This window comes from Lactuca virosa, chromosome 6 (assembly GCF_052849685.1).
Source record: "Lactuca virosa cultivar CGN04683 chromosome 6, Lactuca_virosa_CGN04683_v6, whole genome shotgun sequence".
Taxonomy (NCBI): Eukaryota; Viridiplantae; Streptophyta; class Magnoliopsida; order Asterales; family Asteraceae; genus Lactuca; species Lactuca virosa.
In genome coordinates this window covers 117,436,492-117,449,774 of record NC_136431.1, presented here as the reverse complement: position 1 = coordinate 117,449,774, position 13,283 = coordinate 117,436,492, and the positions used below count along the sequence as shown (strand labels likewise).

Below are 13,283 nucleotides of genomic sequence, written 5' to 3'. Positions count from 1 at the left end.
AGTTTACCTTAAACAACTTCATCAATTAGGGTTGCATTGAAGGCTACAAACTTATATCATGATTTAGATAACATTTCCTAGCGAATTGTAGTTTGTGATGTGCATTGTTCATTGTTCTGTTTTTTTTTCTTTCTAAAAAAGATAAATAGTGTTGAAAAAGACTTATATGTTCATTGTTCTTTTTTTGTTTTCTCCTTTTTTGTTTTATACTTTTTACTCTGTTTCTAATTTCTTTGATGGTAGGTAGTTAGGATTTTGTTATTGTGTTTATTATAGGAAGCAATGTTTATACTTTGTAGTTTGAAGACGTTTGATAATATATTTGTTTTCTATTTAATTTTTTAGGAATACCCTAACAAAATTGTTGGCTTCACTCATGGTGTTATACGCTTTAAATGAGACTCCATATCTATCAGGGACGGTTCCACTATGGTGCCCATAGTGGCACCGGCAACCCATTATTTTTTCGGATACAGTGTAAAAAATTTCGAATTTTTCGTTTTTTTCACATTTGTGCCACTACGTAAAAGGAAAAATGTGCCACCGGCAACACCTACGTGCCACCGGCAACACCTACTACGAAATCGTGGGTCCGTCCCTGATATCTGTTACCAAGGCTCCACTAGACTTGGTGTAGTAAACACATTGTACACTCCCTGATGACTACCTTTATACATTTTTCTTCAATGCTAGGCTTTGATGCATGTTTTAAAGTTTGTTTTTTGGTGGTTGATTTGTTACTATAGAACTCCATATACCGTTTACTTTTACAAAAGAAGTTGTTTGCATGACTTAAATGGGTGAATTTACTAGTTACTCCCTTGCTTTTCCCCCCGGCTATATGGTTGGAAAGAATTCAATGAAGAAAATGGAATGTGGTTAAAGGAAATGATAGTTAGACGTTAAGAAGGCTAATCAAACATGATACCAACCCAAGTAAAACCTTGTAAGGTGGAAGAAAGAGACTTAAAGTGAAAGGCAAAGAGTGTGGTTTATGAATATGTAATTGGCGACAGCCTGGTTACTGGCCCCATCCTCACTAATCATAATTGATGCTCAATGAACCCCACAAACAAACATCACCCATCACTGCCCCCTAACTCTTTCCTTTTATTCATGTATATATTAATCTTATATCCTCGTAATAGGGTAATGGAATTTGCATTTCATAACTCAAAATGTAATAAAATGTTTTTAGTGTTTGGATGAATAATGTGTGCATAAGGTTTGATTAACTGAAAATAATCAGTTTCATATTAGTTGGAAAAAAATCGCTTATAAAAAGATAATCATATTTTATAAAAAAAAAGAGTGGTATGAAAAATGTGGATTTCAATGGTGTATGAATTAACCTTTTTTTAAGACTTATGAAAACCACCCTTTTCCGTAAAACTTTTGTTTTTTCCCAATAAAAATGTTTTTTTTGGTAAGTTTGCTAATCAATCATCATCTTCCCTAATACATGAAAATAATTTTGCCACATGTCACTATCTCATTAACTTGGACACATGTCATTTTTGGTATTTTTATTAAATGTTTTTCCATTTGTCATTTGTCATTTTCTTATTTTCTTTTTATCTTTTTTTAATTAACACATCATATTTACACCCCAATTAATCATTGCCTTAATTGAAAATAATCACTAAATTACAATATTAGTATTCATATAATATTTAATATGTTTCCTTTTAAATTCAGATTTAAATTTTAAATTTCAAATCTAAAATTTCAAATTTAAATAAATGTTTGTTTAAACTTTTATATTTAATTTTTGTTTTATCAAACTCGTAAAACATACGGGTCTCACACCTAGTTCCTAATAAATGAAAATAATTTTGCCACTTGTCATTCTCTTATGTATTATGTCATATGTCATTTTTTGGTAATTTAAATTAAATTATATCCATGTGTCATCTTGTAGTTTTTTTTCCATTTTATTAAATTTCATATAATACTTAAATGTAATAAATGCAATAATAAATGTATATCCAATTCATTAATGCAATTTTCCTTATAATTTTTAAATTTCTAAATTGAATCAAATTATTTTAGTTGTTTATTTATTTAAATTATTAGTTTAATTTTAAAAGATAAATACGTTATTTTACTTTTTTTTCTTATAAATTTAAATTTCTAAATTGTTAGATCTTTATGTTTGTTTATTTTTTTAAATAATAAACTTATGTAATATATGGATCTCAAAACTAGTTTCAAATATGTTCATTATTTATAAACACTCAAACACCTTAGAAATCAAGATTTTTAATATGACCGAAAAGTCTTTTAGATTAAATATCATTCGTTTTATTTCATCGATAATTGATTTAATAGTTATAAATGAACAGTGTAAATTTGATTTTGTGATCTCTTAAGTAACACTATTACCGTATTTTCTTTCTTTATGTTGCCACTTTTCATCATAGAAATCTCATAATTGAACTTTTTCCATTTAACTTTTAAGTAAGTCAAAATGTCTGGTTTACTCTCAAGTAAAAAATGAAAAAGGGGAAACATATAACAATGTTAAAAAAAATCACTTTTTAACCCTGTCTGATCCTAAATTTTTGAAGAAATATATATAGAAACAGCATTACGCAAAACCTAAAGAAATTTGGATTAAATATAATGATTTACATGGTTTTATTTATATTTTTGAGGTTCATAAAAACCTGCTTATTTCCGTGAATTCAATATCACATTGCTAAATTTGTAAGATGGCTACTTTGCAACACAAGGATTATAAAAGTTAGAAACTTGAATATATATATATATATATATATATATATATATATATATATATATATATATATATATATATATATATATATATATATATATATATATAAACTAGCCGTTTACCCGCACCAAGCGACGAGTTTGAATAGTTTTTTCAAAAATTAGTTTTTAGATACGATTATTTTTTTTGCTCAATTCTTGGCTGTGCATTTATCATTTTGCTTTATTTTGATAGTAATCCATTATTAGGTCTAAAACCCCAACATAAACCAAATTAATAATTAATCTGGCCTAAAATTAAGGTAAACCACCTCATTAACACATAAATGTAAAATATGACTCTCTAGGAAACAAATAAATGAAAGTACAATATTGTAATGGGAACAAATTCAGCAACATACCCATGTATGTGTCTCAAAAAAGAGAAAGAAGACTACCTCTAGAAACCGATCACGGGTTTGCAAGTCTTTGGTGTTTATGAAAAAAAAAACAACTTTTTGGCCAATTTTTAAATAGTAATTACCATTTTTGAATAAATTTGTAAATTTTTCCTAATAAAAATACATGTGAAAAACCATGCAAAATTAAATGACTTTCAATATACATTAAAATTGTTCAATAACAATTAAATTACAAACCCAAAAAATATATATTAAGAATTATATGGTCTTAAGTCATCCTATTGAAAGTGTACCTAGATAAAAGCCATTGTTTCATAGCTGGCACATGGAAAACAAAGCATACACAATGCATAAGATATGTCGATTATTTCAAAGAGATAAATGGGGATAATTACAATTAGCAAAGTACTTTCTGAAATATGAAGATTATTGAAGTACAATGCTAAAATAAGAAATATTATAATCATTTATTTGTTATTATATCATATTTTTAATTCAATCATTTATTTGTTATTATAACATCATATCTTTAATTCTTTGTAATACAATATTGTTTTTTATAAATACTCTCATTATGAGATTTGAATTATATCTACCTGTTGCCCATGCAGATCTGTATCAAATTTCATGAATTAAAGCAAAAAACATGCTCATTTTAAGTCTTAAAAAACATTTTATTATTTTATTTCAGAAAACATTTTGGAAAAAAAAAACTCAATTCCCCCCTCTTGCTTTTGACTTTCATAAGGAAAAAGATGAGAAAAGATGTAGAAGTAACTTAGAATAAACAAAGCTTCAAAAATATTAAATTGCAAGATGAAATTGCACACTTGGAAAACCAACATTCGACCCTAAAAGTACGAATGACAAAACAACCCAATTAAGGGTGATTTTATTAAATTATGCAAATCAAATGTAAATACATTGTTATAAATGTCAAAATTGCCCCAATATGATCATTTCTAATAAATTTCTAGAAATCAAACGGAAGTATATTGCTCTAAAGGGTCGAATATCCCTTTATTAGAAATGATCAAGTATGTGCTTTGTTTGATTTTACTTGATGACAACAATTTACAAAAATCAAGAATTAAAAAAAAATAGCTCAAAAGCCTTACCAACACCTGAAGGGATATGAAACATGAGTAAGTGGTGATGCTTTATCTTTTGCTTCTTCCTATAAAACATATCTATTCACACGACAATCATGTGAACAAAACTTGTCCTGTATAAAAAAAAATAGCAAAATAAAAATAAACAATATACACAAAATGATATATGTGATCATTCAATTTACTTTAGGTTAGAGTTTCCTTTACCCTATTATGACTGACAACCCACAAATTATTTAAACTGTGTAATTTTACCAACAATAAAATCATAATAACTAACAAGCCTTTAACAATATTGATATGTGAACTATCACATTTTTCAGTTTTGTCTCTAACTGTCAAAAGAACCTTCAACCTTGCTAAACAATTTTTTTTGTTTCTTTAGGTCTACTCACATGAAACCTGTCAAAAAACAGAAAACCAAAAGGGTCAGGTAACATATTTTTGTTATAAAATGAAGATATAATCTATGGTTAACCTTTGAAAATGAGTCGTAGATTCTTGTTTTTGCCTTGATGCTTGTATGGTTGACCCTTCAAAGTTCAATTTCATTATATCACAAAAGGTTTACATCATCCAACTCCTCATCCTCTTCCCTGAATCTAAAGAAAACCAAACCAAATCAATCTGTCATAAGTACGACATCACAAATAAGAATTATTACTTGACATGATTTCTTCAGAATTCCATTTCTTATTTGAGCAAAAGAAGCTAGTGAAACTCTAAGCATAAAGAAATGCAAAAACCAACAAAATGATTAAAACAAACCTAAAACCGTAATTGTAGCTTCCGTTTCCATGCTCAGTTCATAGAAATATGGATCCTCAGATTCCAGTTTACACTTTTAAAAATATGATGCAATACATTCAAAACCCAATAAGACATTTTTTAGTATTTTATGCAATTTTTATGAATGATACCTAAAAAACTAACAAAAAAGGGATTCAGCAATGGTCTTGTCATTTCTGAAAGCACTCACGTGCACGTGTAGTAAGAAGGTAGATAGCTTGGTCTAGCCGTCTTAAAGGGGAAATATCAACAACCTCATGCCTCACAATACCAACAGACCCAATTATGTTTGCATCTTCTTTTGGTCCACTAAACATGATCAGTTACCATCAATCAGAAACCATAGAAAAATGTAAGAATCGTAGAAGAAATGAGAGTCTAAAGTGATTAAATAATACATGTTGATGAAAACACCAACAAAATAATGATTTGGATGGTATTGGCATCAGTTAACAGATGGATAATTTCCATTGTATGTTTGATTATGCAAACATCCATGAGTTTTCTTACCATTGTTTCTCTATTTCCAGTTTGCACTAAATTTGTTTGACTTAGAACTCAGCTCTTGAAATCTTTAGTATTGTTGCAAGATGGTTAGATCCCAATCTTTCCTTCAATATGATCATACATAACAAATATGACCATAAAAACTATGTACGTCTGGTATCAAAGTTATCAAAAGGAAAGAAAGATAAAAAAAGAAATTTGGTAACCTTGACTTCCGCTCAACATAAACATATTATTTCATTTACTTTAAAGATGAAATAAGAAAAAACAGAGAAATCACTATAACTTTTATCTTTCTATGGAGAAAATTAATTATAAAAATATGACAAAAAAGAAGCTTACCATTACCAGACTTAACCCAAGTACAACCTCTAATAAGAACCTTGTTCCTTCTTTAGCTCACTATCCAGATGTGGAAACATTTTGCTAATATTGTGTAGTCTGCAAAAATATCAAATATTCAAAGTATATAAAAAAAGAAACGTATAAAGAAAGTAAAAGATGACATATAAAAAGAAAGTAAAAATTTGAACTTACCGGGTAGGAAAATTTCCCATGGCTGATTTTAAAGATAACCTGAAATTTAATTTGCTAAACAATAAGTAAAACCAGAGACATTTGATCACTTTGGGGAAACATAAAACTTTACAGAATGAAAATTAGTTTGGAATAAATCAATGTTCATTTATGTCTGACTATAGTATTTATACGAAAATTGACTATTAGTTAACAAATTTGACCAAAACCAAAAGATTGTGATGTTAAAAGAACCAAAAATAATTATAAAATGAACCAATTAGATGTTTTCGTTCGAAATGCATTTCATTTCAAAATCTGCTAGGAACACATATATTAATCTAAAATCAAGTTGATGAATTAAAACCTGTTTGACACTCAGCATCAACTTTAATCCCGTTAAGAAAGAAGAAATCGACCATGAAGAGTACGATTTTTTTTTCAAATCGGCATAGATTTGGCTTCAAGATCTTGGAAGTAAGCTTTAGGGTTTAGTATTGGATTTTTGTCTTACCATCGGAGGTCCATGATAGTTCTTTAGAGAGGAAGACGAAGAGAAGAGACTGTCGCCGATTGAAATGCATGGATGCAGGCACGAAAAAACCATCTCTCGATATTCCTCATAAGTACCGGAGAGTGAATGTATCAAATTGAATACGAAGATAATAATCGGGATATCACATTGAATAAAAATTGGTTACGATATTGCTAATTAAGGGGATTCTACCCATTTTTATCATATTTAGGTGATACAGGGTAATAGCAGTCGAGGTGTGGTAGCATCGATTTCCAATTGCGTTATAGGAGATTTCGAACCTTGCAGATGACCCTCTTTATTCCGGCGAACAAAAGGTGGAGATGGCGGTGAGGGATGAATGATCTAATAGTTGTGGTGATTGGCTTCTCAAAGATCAAAGAAGATGAAGAAGCAACTGGATAATCGTGTAATTGACTGATGTGAGTGACAAGGAATTCAAATGATCGTGTAATTAACCGAGGGAGGCAAGCCAGATTTACCGTTACTTAAGGATTCATAGGTAGATAAGATCTCAAAGTTAGATGTTTAAGTGGTCGCGTAAGGAATTCAAATGAGAATGCCCGGTCAATAGCTGAGATATTTGCCAAGACTTATATTTAAAATTTAAATATTCAATTTGTCTATATATAAAAAAGATAACAACCGGAGAGTTTTGAATGTTTGATTATTAAGATATTGAATTTTATTATTTGTACTTAGCGCATTATAATTTGTAAGATTTAGATTATAATATTATTATATTAGTAGTTTGTTGTACATTAAGCTTAATTACTTGGACGTCTTAAATCTATTTTTAGAAATTGTAAGGTTTGTATAATATATATATATATATATATATATATATATATATATATATATATATATATATATATATATATACACACACATATATATAAAACTAATTTACACAATTAGTCCCCATTAATTTAATTAGTCTCTTTTTATCACTAAATTAATTCCAAATTAATTCTTAATCAATACTAATTAAACCATATGATTTCATATTAATATATTAGAACTTATAATATATTAATAAATCATAAATAACCTCTTCTCAAAAGTTAATCCTATCAAATTGTCGTGGTGATATGCAACCCAAATGGACCATGCTACTCTCGGGTCAAGTACATACCAATTATAGTTATGGGCTTAGACACCTAATCCAACAGTCTCCCACTTGGATAAGTCTAATAACTATTATTTCAAGGACAAATTTTTCATCTCAGTTGGTTCCAAACAGTACGAAGCCTTAGCAATAGCGGTCGCAACCGGAACCAAATCAATCCTGAACTCGACATGCCTCTCCGGAGGTGCACCAGGCAACTCCTTCGGGAACACATCAGCAAAGTCTTTGACCACTGACACCTCTAAAATCAAATTTTGCTTCACGACTCGGGCATCAACCACATAAGCAAGATAACCCTTGCACCTATGTTGGGTATACTTGTTGGGTTTTAGTATACTACAACATCCTATGGTGCACATACAACCCTAAATGCTTTGGATCTATGTTTTCTCTAATTATACATGCAATATTGTTTCCAAAGCATAAGCCTACAACTAGCATACAATTGGTAAACAACATAAAAGTGAGTTATAGAATTACCTATTTATTATAGCTTGTAGTTTTGGGCTTTAAGAACTTAGCACCCCAAGTGTGATGCCTAAAACGGTTCACAACACACCTAGGACAAAGGAGAACTTGAGAGAGATGTTGCTAACTCCAAAATCGGCTCTAATGAACTCCAAGAACTCTTGTGGCCGATTTTGGGTGCCAAGGGAGTCCTTTTATAGTGTGGCAAAGTCTAGGGTTACATCCATGCAAACCCTAATGCCCATGACCTTTCATATTACTTAGGCTACATGGGTTAAACCTCCATGGACTATCCATGGACTACCATATTGGTTTAGCCCATCCTAAATAACAATTGGCCCACACTATAAGAATCATTGATTTACTAAATCAATCCCCATATATTTAATTAGTCTCTTTTGATCACATAATTAATTCCAAATTAATTCTTGATCAATACTAATTAAATAATATGATTTCATATTAATATATTCTAACTTACAATATATTAATAAATTATAAGTAACCTCTTACTCAAGTATCCATCCTATCAAATTGTCCTGGTGATATGCAACTCGAAATGGACCATGCTACTCTCGGGTCAAGTACATACCAATAATAGTTATGGGCTTAGACACCTAATCCAACAGTCTCCCACTTGGATAAGTCTAATAACTATTATTGCAAGTACGACTCCAAAATCCCGACTAGCAATCATAGCTCTTAACAGCTGTTGTCGAACTCTGACCTAGTCAATGACGCGTCCACTAGATAAGGGATCACATATTCCTCCATTCTAAGAGATATCATATGGACTGAGACATGGATTATAATCATTCTCTCTGTCCATCTGTTGTTTCCCGATTTCCGATTTATGAAGACTGACTAAATGAACAAATCAAATTAGTACAGGCTTGGCCAAGTACTTAGGTTTTTCATCACTAAATCATTGAGGGGCCCACATATATCGCTTTTATCCCTCTAAGGGTAAAATGAATGGATAAACTTCGACTCAAATGCTTGCTTGTACTTACTCATAAAATCACACACAACAATATGTTTTATAATACCAAGTTACTGGTGTGTTTACATACGTCAATGTGCAACCGACTTGTAAACTACAACTCACAGGTCTTGGTTTCAAGAATATAAGATATTATCGTCTCATAATCACTCGTGATAAAATCCATGAAGTGATTCAGATGAGCGTGGGTTTAATCCAATACTCGAATCTTATTCCAGGAGTCCTCATGAACAGTGTAGCAAACTTGTGCTATGTCTAAAACACCAAGACAATCTACAGTCAGATTCATGACAGTCTTGCCTCAATACCTACTTCCAAAGTATGATCGGTTGTGGATGGTTTGAATAACCTAGTTATTCGGGAAGTCAAAACATGCAAAGTGAAACACAAGAATAATCGAATCCAATATGGTCTCAGAACTTATGAATATAAATAAAATACCTTTTATTTAATCATCATCTTGATTACACATTATTCATTGTATAATGTTTCGATTAATCAACTTGATACTTGAATTAAAACAATAGTTATGCCATGCTCCAAGCATGCACACTATGTTTGCCTATGGTCCTTTCTTTGTGAAATAGATCAATTGAAAACATTTCAATGATGCTCATTTCACAATTCCAAATCCTTACCGTAAATGTAAGAATACCAAATTCTTGCCATTTACTATAATCTGTTAGATTCTAAACTTATATGCAATGATCCTCTTGTAATGACTATGCACAAAAGTCACAGAGACTTGGCAATAGACATTGCAAAGTATTCCAATGGAGAGCAATTCCATGGGAACGAAGTCTCACATTCAAAGTACATTCCTTTGAACATCCTTCTTGCATTAAGTTTTTCTAATCTTACACAGATTCAAAGAGTAACTTCCACTTATGGAAACATTTCCATATTCCCATTTTGACTATCACTTCTGAACAAGAGTTACCTCTTCTCAGAGTATGTCAATATGGTCCTTCCAAAATTCAAAATATACTTCCAACTATCCACAAGCAACTAATCTTTGGCGAACCTTAGATTGTCCTTAATAGTTGTTTAACCACTTTAGTCATATCCGGTTCTATTCATTTTCCCTCTTAATGCCCTAGGCATGTGGAAAAATTAGAGCACGAGAATATTATAGCGTATGCAATCGATCCTATACCCGAAGCATATGGGACACGATTCATAATGTCTTACATAATGACATGATACTTGATCAGTATTTTGCTATAATATTTCTATTTGCCATGTTCTCACAATTCAAACTATGAAGAGGGATGTCGTAATCATAATCGAATTTGAGAACGCAATTAAAATTTCCAAATATATATATATATATATATATATATATATATATATATATAGAATTTCCTTATGTTGAACCATTCCAACATAGCATTCATATATATCCTTGACTAAATTTGATTAAAATCTCAATCTAAGCTTTCAGATTTGAAATGAAGTATAAATTCCTCTCCCTTAATTATAGCAAAACAACATTTCAAACCCTGCAACTTTGCGAATTGAAACTTTTGTTTTCTATAATTAACATTTCTAACTTGCAACACTTAGCGTAATAATTGTGCTCCCACTAGCATAATAATTACATTCTTATTAGCATAAAACTTATGCTCCCACTAGCTTTGACATGTACCCAGAAATCAGCTAGACTTCGAGAAATCAATATTTATTGACTTTCTTACCAAAGTTCAGATTTCTGATACGAGATGCTTCGATAAGACTTTATCTAGGCTTCTCAAACTCATACACCTTTCCTTAGATAGCTCACATGTGTGTCTAAACAGTTTTAGAACTTACAGCAATAAGTCTCAAATGTCTAGACCTTTGCCATTTCTCACAATTCAAACTATGAAGAGGGATGTCGTAATCATAATCGAATTTGAGAATGCAAATATCACAATTGCTAACTATTTAAAATCTACTTAGTGAAAGCGTTGCCTCACAATCATTTTCATGAATTGGAGAGAAACCTTATGACACTTAGATTTTTATGGTGTATGTGTTCCTATCCATGTGAATTTGTCATAACCATAATCACAAGACAAGGTGAGTGACAAATCCAAACTCATATGGACTGAACTTGTTTAATCTTAATTTCTTGCCACTTGGCAGCACGAGGGCCTACCATTGCTTCCAAGTTGTTATGCAAACAATTGAGTAATCGTAGAACTCACATACATAGTCAACTTTAACTGGAATGGGCACAGAAACAAGAAAATGTCAATACGATAGGTTGCAAACCTCAAGTCGTGTGCTAGTGATGAACAATAGGTTTACTCTTGATTAGTTCTTGAAACTTTTCAAGATCTTTAAGACTCCCACTGACCTCTTGACATATAAGATTCTCTTTGTCAAGAAACAGTACTTGACAAACAAATATCCAAGAGTTAGTGCGGTTTCTTATCATGACAAACACTTCACACAATTGGTCTTAGTTGGTCTTTGTTTTATCCAAAACATCACAACTTACAATCTTGGAGTATGACTCTAAGATCTCATTTTGGAACGAAGTATGATTTATCTTCTTGATTTAACCATTTCAACAATTCATGATTCCTCTTTTTAGCCATACAAATGCACTAAGATTTCCTTAGAGGATCAATTGTGATATGGTTTCATAATCACTAAAATAATCATAAAAGACGATACTCAAGTACCCTCCCTTCTTTTTAGATTGGAGAAACTTTTATCTTTCTGCCTAATTTGATTTTTCTTATTCGTCCTGCCATACATTGAAACTTTTCCAATGTTTAGAATTACACTTAATCTTGTTAGCATAACCATATTTACTAAACTTTAGTAAATCATAACGAATAGTCTTATTGTTCTTTGTGGTAGACCTGATCAGTGCACAACCAAGTGTACCCGATCCCCTAGTCGTTCACTTGACTCATATATTTATGTGAACAAGGAATTAGTCTTAATTTCCCAAAGACTAAAATTCTCATTCGTCATACAATACCAGTTGCATGATTCCAAGTTTCTGTCCAATTGAAACCCTGGTGATGTGAATATTTCCTTATTTGGTAAATCTTGACACTACCACAAACGAAAGAATCAAATCCATTTCCCCAATATTTCTAGAAACATACAAACATCAATTTTTCACAAATGTCATTGTAAGGAGATATAAGATAAGATAAAATCAACAAAAATTTTATTTATTTATAAAATGCGGAAAAAACTTTTCCTTACAATGCAATTACATATGAAAACTATGTTGTTATCTATTCCTAAGCAATCTATCATAACTCTTAAGCGGTCAGATTCAGTTTAGTCTTACTTTAAGATTCCTTTTGTTTCTTCGATCCTACAAAACATCAAAATGCAACCTTGTCACATCATGTATTAAGAATCAACAACTAGGAACTTAATAAAGTTAGATAGTGGACTTACCTGAAGTAGAGTCAAACCTTTTTGACTTTACCTTCTCTTAGATCCTTCAGGTAGTCAGGGCAGCTTTGCTGCCAATGTCCCTTCAAATGGCAGTAGAAACAAGTGGACTCTTTGGCATTTGCACATGGAACTATCTCAGAACTGGCTTTTCTCTTATGGTCAAATCTTTTGACAATAGCCAATTCCCTTCCATAGGAGAAGGGATATTTTCTGGACTATCTATGTCATTGCCTATGTCCATGGCAGCTTGGGAAGTAGATCCTCCAATCAAATTTGCTTGACCATTGCGCCAAATCATTGCTGATTCAGCAGCAATAAGCAAATATGCAAGATCGATAACAGTCATGTCGTGATCTGTCATATAGTAGTTTTTAACAAACTGACTATACGACTCGGGAAGTGACTGAAGAACCCAGTTAACAGTCAACTTCCTTGGGAAGACGACGCCCAACATTCCTAGCCTGTCAATGTGTGACTTCCTATCCAAGACATATGCACACACACACCTTCCATCTTGGTGTTTGCTAGCCAATAAGGCTTGAGTGACCTTGAACTTTTCAAGTCTTCGAACTTCTGGGTCAGGGAGAATTATTGGAGGAGGTGGAGGAATTGAAGTATGATATTGTGGAATATCATCTTCATATGGAAAGCTTTTTCCAAATGATTTGGGAAGACC

The 13,283-nt window shown here is 31.3% G+C and overlaps 1 long non-coding RNA gene across 2 annotated transcripts; it reads right to left on the bottom strand.

Moving 5' to 3' along the window:
* Positions 1-4,288: 4,288 nt before the first annotated feature.
* On the bottom strand, positions 4,289-5,126 carry LOC145118791 (uncharacterized). 2 transcript variants are annotated; one of them, XR_013713455.1, is made up of 4 exons: positions 5,018-5,126; positions 4,728-4,851; positions 4,564-4,651; positions 4,289-4,362 (listed from the first exon to the last, which is right to left on the bottom strand). It is a non-coding gene; the product is annotated as an uncharacterized LOC145118791 (long non-coding RNA). The 2 variants fall into 2 exon arrangements; XR_013713454.1 differs by having other exon boundaries at positions 4,289-4,651.
* Positions 5,127-13,283: the final 8,157 nt, after the last annotated feature.